A 17769-nucleotide genomic window follows, 5' to 3' on the forward strand; every position below is an offset into this window, starting at 1 on the left:
CGATACGAGGCTGAGAAAAATCTTCGGTAGAATTTAGTTCTGAATATTTCCCACGACATCACTGTACCTCTCTGTGCCCACATTCTTCTACTGGTAATCCACCAACTCCTGGCGGCTTCTCGTAACTGATAAGGCACCATTTTAACCCTTTGTTCATCTGTACAGTTAAGTAAATCGAACAAGATGTCTATATCATCAAACCAGTTCTGACAATCTTCAGATGTCTCAGTACCATTCAGAACCGGCGGCTGTAATAACTCAAATTCTTTCATCTTTTCTTCTAACTGAGTTTCTGATACATCTCTCTGTTCAGACGAAGTACTACCCCTTTCTGGATATTTCAAAGGCGGTATATCTGAATGTCAAACAAATCAATATACAGTCTGTATAATCTGTCTCAGCCCTCCTATGATCATATACCTCTGATTCAGACTCGGTTCTGATCCAGGCTTAGTAATTACATGCTGCAATCAACTCAGATAACAAGCAACATGTAATAGGGAAAGCAATAAATCATGCTAGCACACACAATGTAAGTCAACATTGAAATAAATCTCATGCTAGCAATCACATGCAAGGAAAGACAAATCAATCTACCCCGCTACATTCTCTGCTATCTCAGTCTAAAAGATCTATCAGTTCTGACTCTCTCAATCTAAAAGATCTATCAATTCTGACTATCTGAATCTAAAGGATCTATCGCTCTGATACCACCTGTTGTGGGGACCCGGACGCTAATCATCTTCTTAATCATCTTTGGGGTTTATTATCAATTAATATAAACAGGGTCTAAAAATTTTCTTTTTAGAATGCGGAAGGTAATGGAATTATGCTATTATACAAACCAGTATAATAATACAAATCATGTACAACATACACCTAGTTCGATTAAGGTTTAACTACTACAATCAAGTAATGAAACCTATCTCTATCAAAGTTCGGAATCACCACTCTAATCTTGATCTCTCTTCTTCTTCTGGACCCCGATCCTGCCCCACCTGTTGTCATGCACACATACAAACAAGACAACAGCCGGATAACTCCGGTGAGATATAAATATCCCAGTATAAACAATGTAATCATGCAAGCATATAAAACATATATAAAAGCATTAATTATATCTTATCACATGTAGCATAATCAACAACATGTATCAGTACAAGTCTGTAAATAAAACATGAATCGTAATCCACGAAACATAATTACTACGGATCTGTAAGTCACTCTCTAGTCTCACTATCTAAGACTTGACTCATCTCTCATTCTAATCTAGGGATCCCGATCTAATTTAGACTTCGGTATGCTGTATCGAGTGTCTACATTAAACGTCGATCTACATTTAAGCGCATCGATACACCGTAAGTCTAGAGTCTTATCGGTTCTGAGAAAGACTCGGCGGTTCTGCCCTAGCTAGGCTGTCTGCCCTAGACTCGGACTCTGACTCTGTTCTAAGTCAATACATGCACATATCAATCTGATAATCTGCAAATATCAATGCAATAAAATAAAGTATGTGATTTGGGGAAACTCAAGTCAAACCTAACTCGAGTTGTGCAATCCCGAATCAACATTAATTTATACCTTTGTCTTCCCGGTCTGACGAAGACGAAGTCTCGTATTCTGATCTGTCCATACCCAGTCTGGCAATGACAATCATATAAATACAACATCAGTATATAACTCGAATCAAAACCTGTTCTGATCAATACTGAAATCAGTATATAATCTGATCTATATCTGAACAAGGTACAATCTAATTCATATCAACGATATCACGTTACAATCGAAATCATTACTGAATCTCATCAATCTAATCAACTGATGTTTCGACGGCATAACAATACAATCTGAATACCCCGTCATTCTGAACACCACAGATATAATACCACGAGTCATAATCGGTATTAATACAATTTATATTCTCAACGATAACACAAATATGATATCGAATCTCAGTCAAATCGACTCTGAAAATCATAACAATTACATAACCAGTCTGTTCTTCAGTCTGACTTCAATTATACAGTGTCTACGGTAGCAGAAACACCATATATGAATCATATTCAATTCTGACAATATCCTAAATTCAAATCTTGTCAAAACGTAATAAAACTTACGTCCTGGTATAGCTTGAGTCGAGAGGAACACGCTGCTGCGTTCGGATTCGAATTTTGATACCTGGATTCTTCGAAATCACCAATCGAAAAGGCGTAAGGATTTTCCTTTCAAACCTTCGACCCTTTTCTGAAATTTGGAGAGAAACCACGTGCAATCCTAATATATATACTGCATGCAAGGCTGGGAAACGTGGCATCATTTCTCATGCAACACGCATGACCGCGGGTGCGGTGAGTGTAAGGAGCGCGGGTGCGCTCAAGCGGTGATCCTAGCCATTCTCTCGGCAGCTCAGACCACGGGTGTGCTTCTTGCAAGACCGTGGGTGCGGTGTCATCAGTGCGGGTGCGCTCCATCTAATACCGCAGGTGCGGTGATGCTACGGAATTTCTTACCAACTTGCTGCTTATGCACCGCGGGTGCGGTCGTGCTAGCACCGCGGGTGCGGTCGTGCAAACTTCTAAATTTCTAATTTTTGATCTTTGCAACACCTTATAATCTTGTCTTTTCTTCCCTCAATGCATGTCATGCATTCTCATATCTTCCGAGTCTCACGTTAACGAAGATTAATAATCTTGGTTTATCAATTCGATAATTCTCGGGTATTACAGAAAGAAAGAAGCCCGGAGGTTTACTTCAGAGTTTGTCTGTTCCTGAATGGAAATGGGATCACATTTCCATGGATTTCGTGACGAAGTTACCTCGATCTTCGCGGGGCTGTGACGCGATTTGGGTTGTGATAGACAGACTGACCAAATCAGCGTGCTTTATTCCGTACAGAATGACCTATCGACACGATCAGATGGCAGAGTTGTATGTCAGAGACGTCGTCAAATTGCACAGGTGTGCCGAAGTCGATCGTATCAGATCGTGATCCACGATTCACTTCTCACTTTTGGCACAGCCTGCAGCAGGCTTTGGGTACGACTTTACACCTGAGCACTGCTTATCATCCTCAGACGGACGGACAGTCAGAGCGGACTATCTAGACTTTAGAGGACATGCTGAGAGCTGTAGTACTAGACTTTGGTACTAGTTGGCAAGATTCATTGCCGTTGTGTGAGTTTTCATACAACAACAGCTATCAGACTAGCATTAAGATGGCACCGTTCGAAGCATTATACGGAAAGAAGTGCAGATCTCCGTTGTACTGGGATGATATCTCTGAGGTACCAGAGTTGGGGCCTGATATGATTCGTAAGATGACCGAGAAAGTGAAGATCATTCAGAAACGAATGAAGACGGCACAGGATAGACAAGCGAAATACGACAATGTTAGACGCAGACCGTTGGTATTCGAACAAGGAGATAGAGTGTTCTTGAAGATTCCACCCTTCAGAGGCGTTGTCAGATTTGGCAAGCGGGGGAAATTGTCTCCTAGATACGTCGGTCCGTATGAAATCCTTGAGAAGATTGGCGATCGAGCTTACAGACTTGCTCTTCCTCCTTCTTTGTCTGGAATACATGACGTATTTCATGTATCGATGTTACGCAAATATATGCCAGATGATTCTCATGTCATTCAGCCTGACGAAACCGAGCTAGATCAGACTCTGAGCTATGTTGAAAGACCGATACAGATTCTTGATCGGAAAGAAAAGAAGCTCAGAACGAAGATCATTCCACTTGTGAAGGTTCAGTGGAGTCGACATGGCATAGAGGAAGCGACTTGGGAGACGGAAGCAGATATGCGACAGAAACACCCCGAGTTATTTTGATGATGTAAGTATTTACCTAACTCTAACGTTATTGTCTTTTATAATTGCATTAGTAGAATGGCATGCGATTTCGAGGACGAAATCATGTTTCAGAGGGGGAGAAATGTAATGCCCGAAAATGTTAAATCTATGAAATTATAATTTTATAAGTTAATCGGGACTGATATAGTTATAGACGGACCATCCCGAGGTTAGTTGGTGTAAAAATGTGAAGGGCATAATATTGGAACAGATTTAGTGGCGCCCGAGCGGTAGAAAAAGCCCGCCCAAGCGCCATTGTTCAACAAAATTATGATTTGGGCAGAAGCTTCCGCGCCCGAGCGGTACATTTTGACCGCCCGAGCGCCAAAGTATCATTCGAAAACTGTTGGACAGAAACTGCCGCGCCCGAGCGGTACATTCTTACCGCCCGAGCGCCGCCTGAAATGTGTTAATGTTTTAAGAAGACACGTATGAGATTTCATGCAATATATATGAGTTGAGCTGTCTTCATTTCTCTTCATTCTTCATCAGCAGAACCGAGAACAAGCTTTCCCTCAAGCTTTTCATATTAGAATTGGTATTGTGAAAGATTTATACCTCCAAATTTAAATCCAAGCATAGATTTGAACTCCTATCTTTGAAGACTACAAGAAGATGTAAGTTTCAGTTATTTTCAGCATGTTTCGATATTTGTGTGTTGGAAGAATTCAGATTTGAGTTATAATATGTGTTCTTGATATTATGAGCATCGTAGAAACGTTACCGGATTGATTTTCAGATACCGTATGACGTTGTTTCGAAATTCCAGCATGTATTATGAGAGATTATGCAGATTTTCAGTGTTGAAATGATTGTGATATTGATGTTGAATTAATTGAGGTTAATCGATTATTGTTATGTTGAGATTGAGTTATCGGTATCGCGAGACTACGCCGTTACGCCGTTGAATTACATTGAAAGCGATTACAGAATTGTACATTGAGATGTATATTGATAGAGTGCACATTTATTATGCTATTTCAGATTTGTATTGACTACTTGGTATTCGAGACTTCGACTACGACACCGACTATTCGACAAGAAAGGTATAATTCATGTGGTCTCGGGATTGCACAACTCGATTCAGATTTGATACGAGTTTCCCTAAATCATATACTAGATTGTTATTACGTTTGATTATGTAATGTCTTGTTTATTGAATTATATTCGAGTCCTGAGATAGGAGATATTGGCAGATTGGCCAAAACTAGACGTTTCGGTGTATCGACGCATAGGAGTAGATTTACTCTATGTGCAGACCCTCGATACAGAGTTGACCGAAGTCTAGGAATAAGACGTACCGTCGCCCCGAGTGGTTGGGTAGGTGACAGACCGTCTTATTCACACCGGGATCCCTAGATTAGAAATGAGTCGAGTCAAGATTTACATGTTGAATACAGATTTGTATTCTCCTACATGTTTAGATTTGCATTCATGTTACTTGATATATGCTATGCTTTTGTACATGATTATTACATTGCATGCATCCATGTTTTATACTGGGATATGTTCTCACCGGAGTTATCCGGCTGTTGTCGTGTCTGTATGTGTGCATGGCAACAGGTGGGGCAGGATCTGGGTCACGAGGAAGATGAGAGATTGTTGATAGCGTGGAGATCTCGGGCGTTACAGTTTACTAGTTGTTTGTACTAGATTTATACTGAGACTTCTAAACATTAGTGGATGATTGTACTAAACAGACATGTATGTACGTTATGTTGTTTATTTACTATAAAGACATGTTATGTTTTAATTATACATTTGATTTAAAATTAAAAAGCAAAATTTTTGACCCACATTTTCGAACAAAGATCCAATTAAATTCCAAAAGAATTGAGTTAGAGCCCGGGTCCCCACACTAATGACTTCTCTAAAGAACAAATCCGCAATTTTTGAAGCATCATTGGTTTTATGACAAGCTATAAATGTGCCATCTTAGAGAATCTATCCACAACAACAAAAATAGAATCCCTACCCTTCTTAGTCCTAGGCAACCCCGAAATAAAGTCCATAGAAATGTCAATCCAAGTTCTTTTTAAGAATAGCACGCAAAAGTGTTCCCAAAGTTCTATTGACAACTTCAGTTTGTCCATCCGTTTGAGGATGACAAGTAGTAGAAACCAACAATTTTGTGCCAAGTTTAGCCCATAAAGTCTTCCAAAATTAACAAAAGAATTTAACATCGCGACCAGAAACAATAGCCCTAGGCATGCCATGCAAACTAACGACTTCTCTAAAGAAAAAATCCGCAATGTTTGAAGCATCATCGGTTTTATGACAAGCTATAAAATGTGCCATCTTAGAGAATCTATCCACAACAACAAAAATAGAATCCCTCCCCTTCTTAGTCCTAGGCAACCCCAAAATAAAGTCCATAGAAATGTCAATCCAAGTTCTTTTTAAGAATAGCACGCAAAAGTGTTCCCAAAGTTCTAATTGACAACTTCAGTATCCGTTTGAGGATGACAAGTAGTAGAAAACAACAATTTTGTGCCAAGTTTAGCCCATAAAGTCATCCAAAAGTAACTCAAGAATTTAACATCGCGACCAAAAATAATAGTCCTAGGCATGCCATGCAACCTATTGACTTCTCTAAAGAACAAATCCGCAATGTTTGAAGCATCATCGGTTTTATGACAAGCTATAAAATGTGCCATCTTAGAGAATCTATCCACAACAACAAAATTAGAATCCCTGCCCTTATTAGTCCTAGGCAACCCAAAAATAAAGTCCATAAAAATTTCAATCCAAGTTCTTTTTAAGAATAGCACGCAAAAGTGTTCCCAAAGTTCTATTGACAACTTCAGTTTGTCCATCCGTTTGAGGATGAAAAGTAGTAGAAAACAACAATTTTGTGCCAGGTTTAGCCCATAAAGTCTTCTAAAAGTAACTCAAGAATTTAACATCGCGAACAGAAACAATAGTCTTAGGCATGCCATGCAACCTAACGACTTCTCTAAAGAACAAATCCGCAATGTTTGAAGCAACATCGGTTTTATGAAAAGCTATAAAATATGCCATATTAGAGAATCTATCTACAAAAACAAAAATAGAATCCCTCGCCTTCTTAGTCCTAGGCAACCCCGAAATAAAGTCCATAGAAATGTCAATCCAAGTTCTTTTTAAGAATAGCACGCAAAAGTTTTCTCAAAGTTCTATTGACAACTTCAGTTTGTCCATCCGTTTGAGGATTACAAGTAGTAGAAAACAACAATTTTGTGCAAAGTTTAGCCCATAAAGTATTCCAAAAGTAACTCAAGAATTTAACATTGCAACCAGAAACATTAGTCCTAGGCATGCCATGCAACCTAACGACTTCTTTAAAGAACAAATCCGTAATGTTTGAAGCATCATTGGTTTTATGACAAGCTATAAATGTGACATCTTAGAGAATCTATCCACAACAACTAAAATAGAATCCCTACCCTTATTAGTCCCTAGGCAACCCCAAAATAAAGTCTATAGAAATGTCAATCCAAGTTCTTTTTAAGAATAGCACGCAAAAGTGTTCCCAAAGTTCTATAGACAACTTCAGTTTGTCCATCCGTTTGAGGATGACAAGTAGTAGAAAACAACAATTTTGTGTCAGGTTAAGCCCATAAAGTTTTCCAAAAGTAACTCAAGAATTTAACATCGCGAACAGAAACAATAGTCTTAGGCATGCCATGCAACCTAACGACTTCTCTAAAGAACAAATTCGCAATGTTTGAAGCTGTAATAGCCGAGCCCGGTGTACGGTACGGCTTAAGTTTTTAATGTTATTTGGGTTATGTGATTAGATGTTTAGAGTTGTGTTTTGGGCCATAGTATTATTGGTTATTATTGTCTTGAGGTGTTAGTTGTTGTTGATTGTTCGTTTTAGAGTTTCGGATCGATTTTAGTTGCGTTGGTTTTGTTCATTGCCGTAGCAAGAGTGCACTCGCGGTCTTAGAGGAGTGCCCCCGCGGTGTACTGTTCATGATTTTGGATTTGGGAGGCCGTGGCATCACCGCACCCGCGGCAGTGCAAGCACCGCACTCGCGGTGAGACCGCACCCGCGGTATTTGCAGGACCGCACCCGCGGTCATCGAGTTCAGGGAATTGTTTGGATTGTCGTGAGCTTAGCGCACCCGCGGTGCTTGTGGCAGCGCACCCGCGGTCTAGGTATGGGCGAGTTTTTAAGTTACTTTTTGGAGTTGTTGGCCATACCTTATCCTCTTCCTTTCTTCTCATGTCCGATTTTCTCTCCATTTGCAAGGGTTTTCTTCCATTTCTTTTGTTTCCTATCTTCGATTCGTGGATCTAGTTCGATTTTGACTTGAGATCGAGGTTCTCCTTGGTGTTAGGAAGTTTAGGTAAGTTTTTGGTTGAGTTCTATCATGGTTTTTGGTAATGAGATGCTATAGGTTGATGTATTGATTGGTTTAATGGATTATTTGACTTGTATTTTTGGATATAGAGTTGATTTTGGTGTTATTTATGGATTATTGTTGTAGGTGGTGTACCAAGAGTTTAGTTGGAGGTGTTCTATTGGTTTGTAAGTGGAAACTCATTCCTTTTGCTCACATGATTGTATATGTATTGTGTTTCAAGAGTTTTAATGTGTTATTCCCTTCAATTGATTCGTTGTTATGTATTGTTATCATTGTTGATTATTGGAGACTTTTATGTCTCGTATTTATTAAAAAGGGAATACAAGAGCAAAGATAGAGTTTCAAAGTGATTGTTAAAGCCAAAGAGAGTTTAAATGTTTTCGGATTGATAAATACATAGTCAGAGATTGCATGCAATATTAGTTGATCAACGAACATAGGCTTTTATCCCTCAGAGTTATCGGTTTATATCGATAGGGGTATTAGCACCAGAGCAGAGAAACTATTGATATCAATCCCCAGAGTAAAGAAAATACCATCTCATTGCTATTGCAATTGCTATGATATTCTTGTTCCAGAGTTGATGGTATTTATGATTTCAAAGCCATGTTTTACAGAGTATATTGTATCATTGCTATGTAGAGTTCTACTTGCTGAGATTTATTCTCATTTCAGTTCTTTTCATGTGATGCAGATAAGAGCGACGGACCGGGACGTTGACTGTGGACAAGGGGTCATATGCATACACCGTTGGAAGGAAGATTTTGGCATGATCATAGGAATGATGTTTTGTATTTTGTTTTGTCATTCGAATGATCATGTGTTATTATTTTGTAAAGATGTTTAGAGAATCGTATTTTGAAACTCCTTCCATATTTTAAAGAAAATTTTAAATTCCGCTGTGTTTTTATCGTTACGGGTCAGGGTGTCACATTTAGTGGTATCAGAGCGGTGTTCTTCGGACCAATGCATATGACTTCGTCTACTGTCAACTGTCCGGGTATGTTTTCTTGCATCTATTCATTGTTATATATTGATATGTCTTTTGTGAGCCTATTGTAGAGTATGCCACCTAAGAGGAAAGCAGTAGAGGGTGAGGATAGTTCTTCCTCTAGAGTTGTCGATGAGTTCGGCAAGTTGCTTAAGGAGCAGGCCAAAGTTCATAGTGAGCAGATTCAGCAGCTGCTTCGATTGCAAGGAACAGGACAGGGTAGAGGCCAAGGTATAGTTCCAGTTGCTCAGGCTGTTGGCACTGATGTCGTCTTTTCTGCTTTCAAGAGAATGGATCCACCGGAATTCGCAGGTAGCACTGATCCGTTAGTGGCTGTTGAGTGGGTCAAGGCGCTTGAAGCTATCTTCGATCATCTCCAGTACGAGGACAAAGACAGGATCAGTTGTGCAGTTTTCATGTTGGTTAAGGCTGCCCGCATTTGGTGGAATGCGACGAAGGTTGGTGTGACTGTTTCGACATTGAAGTGGTCAGAGTTCACAGACTTTTTCTATGACAAGTATTTCCCCGATGCACTTCGAGCAAGGAAGGTTACGGAGTTCTTGGAGCTTCGACAGGGGAGCTTGGATGTCGGTGAGTATATTCTGAAGTTTGAGGAGGGTTGCTTGTTTGCTCCTTACATTGCTTCCAATGACAAAGATAAAGGCGCTCATTTCATTCGAGGCCTTAGAGCTGAGATTCGTCGTGATATCAACATGTCCAAGGCCGTGACTTTCAAGAAGATCGTGTCCAAAGCTTTGTTGGCCGAGCAGGACGAGAAGGACATTGCCAGGGAGAGGCAAGCGAGACACCAGGCCATTGCTCAGAGGGGCCAGAGTTCGAATCAGAGGGGCAGGGATCGTTTCAAGGGCAAGGGCAAGGGCAAGATGGAGTCGAGTCCTAGACCATCGCCAGTTCCAGTTGATCCCGAGAAGCCACTGTGTCCTAAGTGTGGCAAGCATCATCGAGGAGAGTGCAGATTTGGCACTCATACCTGTTATCGTTGTGGCACGGCAGGCCACGTTGCCAGAGATTGTCCACGAGGAGCTAGCCAAGGGAAGGTGCAGGGTCGTATCTTTTCGATGACGAAGGAAGGTATTAATCATGATTCTTCATTGATCTCTAGTACTATTTTGATTTCAGGCAGAGTAGCTACGACTTTGATAGATACTGGTGCTACTCATTCTTTTATGTCTGATTTGTTTTTGAGATCTTTGGGTATAGTTCCTTCTGTTCTTCCCCTCCAGGTTAGTGTTGTTTTGCCTTCGGGAGATGTCTTGTGCCCGACATCGATTGTGTTTGCGTGCCCTGTTCGTATTGAGGAGCGAGTTGTCTTCGCTGATTTGATTGTTATCCCTATGGTTGCCTTTGATGTTATTCTTGGCATGGATTGGCTTTCGACTTACCGTGCAGTTATCGATTGTGTTGCTAAGAAGGTGACTTTTGCAGATGATGGCCAGGGAGGAGTTCTCGCCAGCACAGGTACTTCGCTGGTCCTTCCTTTTATTTCTTGTCTTGAGGCTGAGAAGTTGATGTGTAGAGGTTGTGATGTGTTTCTGGCTTCTATTGTGGATGTGGATAGACTGATTAAGTTGAATATTGATGATATCGATGTTGTGAGGGAGTTTGCTGATGTGTTTGAGGATGATGTTCCGGGTTTGCCGCCGGATAGGGATGTTGAGTTTTCGATCGATTTAGCTCCAGGTACGGTTCCTATTTCTAAGGCTCCGTACAGGATGGCTCCTACCGAGATGAAGGAGTTGAAGGCGCAATTGCAGGATCTAGTGGACAAGGGTTTCATTCGACCTGAGTTCTTCGCCTTGGGGAGCTCCGGTCCTTTTTGTCAAGAAGAAAGATGGTTCTTTGCGTCTGTGTATCGACTACCGAGAGCTTAACAAAGTGACTGTCAAGAACAAGTATCCGTTGCCACGGATAGATGATTTGTTTGATCAGCTCCATGGCGCCACTGTCTTTTCGAAGATTGATCTTCGGTCTGGCTACTATCAGTTGAAGGTTAGGGAGTCTGATATCCCTAAGACGGCGTTCAGGACCAGGTATGGTTACTATGAGTTTCTCGTGATGTCTTTTGGTCTGACCAATGCCCCTTCAGTCTTCATGGATCTGATGAACTGTGTGTTCAAGCCTTATCTGGATAGCTTCGTCATTGTCTTTATTGACGATATCTTGATCTATTCCAAGACCAGAGAGCTTCATGCAGAGCATCTCAGAGTTGTGCTTCAGTTGTTGCGAGAGAAGAGGCTGTTTGCCAAGTTGAAGAAGTGTGAGTTTTGGCTGGATCAGATTTCTTTCCTAGGCCATGTTGTTTCGAGGGATGGCATTGCTGTTGATCCATTGAAGATAGAGGCGATTCAGAATTGGCCTATTCCTACTACTGTCTCTGAGGTACGCAGTTTCCTTGGTTTGGCGGGTTACTATCGTCGTTTCATTTCAGATTTTTCCAAGATTGCCCTGCCATTGTCCAATCTGACGAAGAAGACTGTGAAGTTCGAGTGGTCCATTGATTGCCAGAGTGCATTTCAGGAGTTGAAGGATAGATTGACGACAACTCCTGTTCTTTCATTGCCCAGTGGTTCTGAGGATTTTGTTGTCTTTACCGATGCGTCGAAGAGAGGCCTTGGTGCAGTGCTGATGCAGCGAGGTAAGGTCATTGCTTATGCTTCTCGCCAGTTGAAAGACTATGAGAAGAATTATCCGACGCACGATTTGGAGCTAGCAGCTGTGGTTTTCGCCCTGAAGATTTGGAGACATTACTTGTATGGCGAAAAGTTTGAGATCTTCACAGACCACAAGAGTTTGAAGTATCTGTTCTCTCAGAAAGAGCTCAACATGCGACAGAGGAGGTGGTTAGAGCTTGTCAAAGATTATGATGTGACTATCAGTTACCACCCAGGGAAGGCGAATGTTGTGGCTGATGCTTTGAGTCGTAAATCGAGTGCTTCTTTGAGTTCTTTGATTCAGAGGCCGTTGTTGATGGACTTGCATCGAGAGGATATTTCTTTGGTAGTTCCGGGAACCATTGCTCGCTTTTCAGCGTTGGTCATTCGGGCTACATTGACGGACAAGATCCGTAGAGACCAGTCGACTGATGTTCAGTTGACAGAGTTGAGAGCTAGAGCAGAGGAGAGAGGGAACTCAGAGTTTGGTTTGAATGGTGACGGTTTGGTGACTTTCAGAGGCCGTATTTGTGTTCCTTTTGGCGATGATATTCGACGAGACATTCTGACAGAGGCTCATACGAAGATGTATCAGGATCTTCGTCGACTCTACTGGTGGCCAGGTATGAAGAAAGATATTGCTTTGTTCATTTCTCAGTGCCTTACTTGTCAGCAGGTGAAGATCGAGCATCAGAGACCTGCTGGGACATTGCTATCATTGCCGATTCCTCAGTGGAAGTGGGAGCATATTACGATGGATTTCGTGACTGGTTTTCCCAGAGTGCAGAAAGGTTATAATTCCATTTGGGTCATCGTTGATCGATTGACCAAGTCAGCGCACTTTCTTCCAGTCAAGACGACGTACTCTATGAACCAGTATGCCGAAGATTACATAGCAGAGATTGTTAGACTTCATGGTGTGCCTGTGTCGATTGTGTCTGATCGTGACCCCAGGTTTACTTCAGAGTTTTGGAAGAGTTTGCACAGAGCTATGGGTTCACGGTTAGCGTTTAGTACAGCTTATCACCCTCAGAGCGACGGTCAGTCAGAGAGAGTCATTCAGATTCTAGAGGATATGCTCAGAGCTTGTACTATCGATTATCCAGGTAGCTGGGATTCTAAGTTGCATTTGGTGGAGTTCACGTACAACAACAGCTACCAAGCAACGATTGGCATGGCACCGTATGAGGCTCTTTATGGCAGGAAGTGCAGATCACCTTTGTATTGGGATGAGGTTGGCGAGAGGAAGATGTTGGGACCAGAGTTGGTCCAGCAGACGGCCGATGTTGTTGCTGTGATCCGAGAGAGGATGAAGACTGCGCAGTCGAGACAGAAGAGTTATGCAGATGTTCGTCGTAGACCTTTGCAGTTTGAGGTTGGCGACCATGTATTCCTTAAGATTGCACCTCTCCAGGGTGTGATGCGATTTGGCAAGAAGGGCAAGTTGAGTCCTAGATTCATTGGCCCTTTTGAGATATTGGACAGAGTTGGTGACAGAGCCTACAGATTAGCCCTACCGCCAGATCTTGACAGAGTTCACAATGTGTTTCATGTATCGATGCTCAGGAAGTATGTTGCGAATCCTTCCCATGTCCTTCACCACGAGCCATTGGACTTGACGTCGAATTTGACGTACCAAGAGATTCCGGTCCAGATTTTGGATCGCACAGTTAGAGTTTTGAGGAACAAAGAGATCGGCATCGTTAAAGTCCTTTGGAGGAACCATTTGATCGAGGAGGCTACGTGGGAACCAGAGGATGAGATGAGAGAGAAGTATCCTGAGTTGTTCGTGCAGTGACATCAATTTCGCGGACGAAATTCCTCTAAGGAGGGGAGATTGTAATAGCCGAGCCCGGTGTACGGTACGGCTTAAGTTTTTAATGTTATTTGGGTTATGTGATTAGATGTTTAGAGTTGTGTTTTGGGTCATAGTATTATTGGTTATTATTGTCTTGAGGTGTTAGTTGTTGTTGATTGTTCGTTTCAGAGTTTCGGATCGATTTTAGTTGCGTTGGCTTTGTTCATTTCCGTAGCAAGAGTGCACCCGTGGTCTTAGAGGAGTGCCCCCGCGGTGTACTGTTCATGTGGGGACCCGGGCTCTAACTCAATTCTTTTGGGTTTTAATTGGATCTTTGTTCGAAAATGTGGGTCAAAAATTTGCTTTTAACATTAATTCAAATGTATAATTAAAGCATAACATGTCTTTATATTACTTATACAACATAATGTACATACACGTCTGTTTAGTACAACCATACACTAGTGTTCAAATCCCAACTAAAAACATAAGTAGTAACAGTCTAGTCGGAAACACTAGAAATCTTCAACGCCCGAGATCTCCACGCTATCACCAATCTCTCATCTAGCTCGAGACCCAGATCCTGCCCCACCTGTTGCCATGCACACATACAGACACGACAACATCCGGATAGCTCCGGTGAGAACATATCCCAGTATAAAACATGGATGCATGCAATGTAATAATCATGTACAAAAGCATAGCATATATCAAGTAACATGAATAAAAATCTAAACATGTAGAAGAATACAAATCTGTATTCAACATTTAAATCTTGACTCGACTCATTTCTAATCTAGGGATCCCGGTGTGAATAAGACGGTCTGTCACCTACCCAACCACTCGGGGCAACGGTACGTCTTATTCCTAGACTTCGGTCAACTCTGTATCGAGGGTCTACACATAGAGCAAATCTACTACTATGCGTCGATACACCGAAACGTCTAGTTTTGGCCAATCTGCCAATATCTCCTATCTCAGGACTCGAATATAAATCAATAAACAAGACATTACATAATCAAATGTAATAACAATCTAGTATGTGATTTAGGGAAACTCGTATCAAATCTGAATCGAGTTGTGCAATCCCGTGACCACATGAATTATACATTTCTTGTCGAATCGTCGGTGTCGTAGTCGAAGTCTCGAGTTCACAATAACCAATACAAATCTGAAAAGGCAATGTAGACATACAACATCAATTCCTAACTCAAAGCAACACATATTCCAATCAATAAGAAATCTCGGTATAAATCGATGGCATAACGACGTAATTCTTCGATACCAGCCAATTCACAACTCACATATCAATACCAAAATCTCATCAACATCATCATATCAATGACATAATCCTCTCCAACTCTGAAAATCGATATACTCTTCAATAATACATGCTGAAAATCGAAACAATAGCATACGGTGTCCGAAAATCAATCTGACAACGAATATACGATGCTCTATATATCAAGAACACATATTTACAACAAAATCATAATTTCCCCAACATCTAAAATCTGAATCATGCTGAAAATGAGATATACTTACATCCTTAGATAGCTCTTGGTGTAAGGAACAATAATCTCAACTCGGTTTCCAATTCGGATGTGTAAATCTTGCACAATACAAATCCTAAGGAATGAAGAAGCCTGAAGGAAACTAAGGGGAGTTCTCGGTTCTCTCTTTGCTGAAGGTGAAGACAATGAGGTGTCATTACAAATATTTATACCTCAAGCCATGTGTCAATGTAAAAATCAAAGGTGGCATTTCCGCATGCAGCACCGCGGGTGCGGCGTGAACAACAGCGCGGGTGCGCTCGTGCCTCGGCAGCCTCATTATTTTCCAAAGGCAATGACCGCGGGTGCGGTCATGCTAACACCGCGGGTGCGGTGTGGCTTCGCCCAAAACTCATTTTTCTATCTTTACACTGCGGGTGCGGTGATGTTAGTACCGTAGGTGCGGTCTTGTCTCGGCCATTCCTTCAAAATTCTCATTTTATAACATACTTATCAAGTACTTCATAAAAATTAATCAAAAGTCTGGGCATTACATTTTGATACCACCTGTTTTGGGGACCCGGGCTCTAACTCAATTCTTTTGGGTTTTAATTGGATCTTTGTTCGAAAATGTGGGTCAAAAATTTGCTTTTAACATTAATTCAAATGTATAATTAAAGCATAACATGTCTTTATATTACTTATACAACATAATGTACATACACGTCTGTTTAGTACAACCATACACTAGTGTTCAAATCCCAACTAAAAACATAAGTAGTAACAGTTTAGTAGGAAACACTAGAAATCTTCAACGCCCGAGATCTCCACGCTATCACCAATCTCTCATCTAGCTCGAGACCCAGATCCTGCCCCACCTGTTGCCATGCACACATACAGACACGACAACATCCGGATAGCTCCGGTGAGAACATATCCCAGTATAAAACATGGATGCATGCAATGTAATAATCATGTACAAAAGCATAGCATATATCAAGTAACATGAATAAAAATCTAAACATGTAGAAGAATACAAATCTGTATTCAACATTTAAATCTTGACTCGACTCATTTCTAATCTAGGGATCCCGGTGTGAATAAGACGGTCTGTCACCTACCCAACCACTTGGGACAATGGTACGTCTTATTCCTAGACTTCGGTCAACTCTGTATCGAGGGTCTACACATAGAGCAAATCTACTACTATGCGTCGATACACCGAAACGTCTAGTTTTGGCCAATCTGCCAATATCTCCTATCTCAGGACTCGAATATAAATCAATAAACAAGACATTACATAATCAAATGTAATAACAATCTAGTATGTGATTTAGGGAAACTCGTATCAAATCTGAATCGAGTTGTGCAATCCCGTGACCACATGAATTATACCTTTCTTGTCGAATCGTCGGTGTCGTAGTCGAAGTCTCGAGTTCACAATAACCAATACAAATCTGAAATGGCAATGTAGACATACAACATCAATTCCTAACTCAAAGCAACACATATTCCAATCAATAAGAAATCTCGGTATAAATCGATGGCATAACGACGTAATTCTTCGATACCAGCCAATTCACAACTCACATAACAATACCAAAATCTCATCAACATCATCATATCAATGACATAATCCTCTCCAACTCTGAAAATCGATATACTCTTCAATAATACATGCTGAAAATCGAAACAATAGCATACAGTGTCCGAAAATCCATCTGACAACGAATATACGATGCTCTATATATCAAGAACACATATTTACAACAAAATCAAAATTTCCCCAACATCTAAAATCTGAATCATGCTGAAAATGAGATATACTTACATCCTTAGATAGCTCTTGGTGTAAGGAACAATAATCTCAACTCGGTTTCCAATTCGGATGTGTAAATCTTGCACAATACAAATCCTAAGGAATGAAGAAGCCTGAAGGAAACTAAGGGGAGTTCTCGGTTCTCTCTTTGCTGAAGGTGAAGACAATGAGGTGTCATTACAAATATTTATACCTCAGGCCATGTGTCAATGTAAAAATCAAAGGTGGCATTTCCGCATTCAGCACCGCGGGTGCGGCGTGAACAACAGCGCGGGTGCGCTCGTTCCTCGACAGCCTCATTATTTTCCAAAGGCAATGACCGCGGGTGCGGTCATGCTAACACCGCGGGTGCGGTGTGGCTTCGCCCAAAACTCATTTTTCTATCTTTACACCGCGAGTGCGGTGATGTTAGTACCGCAGGTGCGGTCTTGTCTCGGCCATTCCTTCAAAATTCTCATTTTATAACATACTTATCAAGTACTTCAAAAACATTAATCAAAAGTCTGGGCATTACATTTTGATACCACCTGTTGTGGGGACCCGGGCTCTAACTCAATTCTTTTGGGTTTTAATTGGATCTTTGTTCGAAAATGTGGGTCAAAAATTTGCTTTTAACATTAATTCAAATGTATAATTAAAGCATAACATGTCTTTATATTACTTATACAACATAATGTACATACACGTCTGTTTAGTACAACCATACACTAGTGTTCAAATCCCAACTAAAAACATAAGTAGTAACAGTCTAGTAGGAAACACTAGAAATCTTCAACGCCCGAGATCTCCA

The sequence above is a fragment of the Primulina eburnea genome, unplaced genomic scaffold, assembly GCF_022965805.1.
Source record: "Primulina eburnea isolate SZY01 unplaced genomic scaffold, ASM2296580v1 ctg1040, whole genome shotgun sequence".
Lineage (NCBI taxonomy): Eukaryota > Viridiplantae > Streptophyta > Magnoliopsida > Lamiales > Gesneriaceae > Primulina > Primulina eburnea.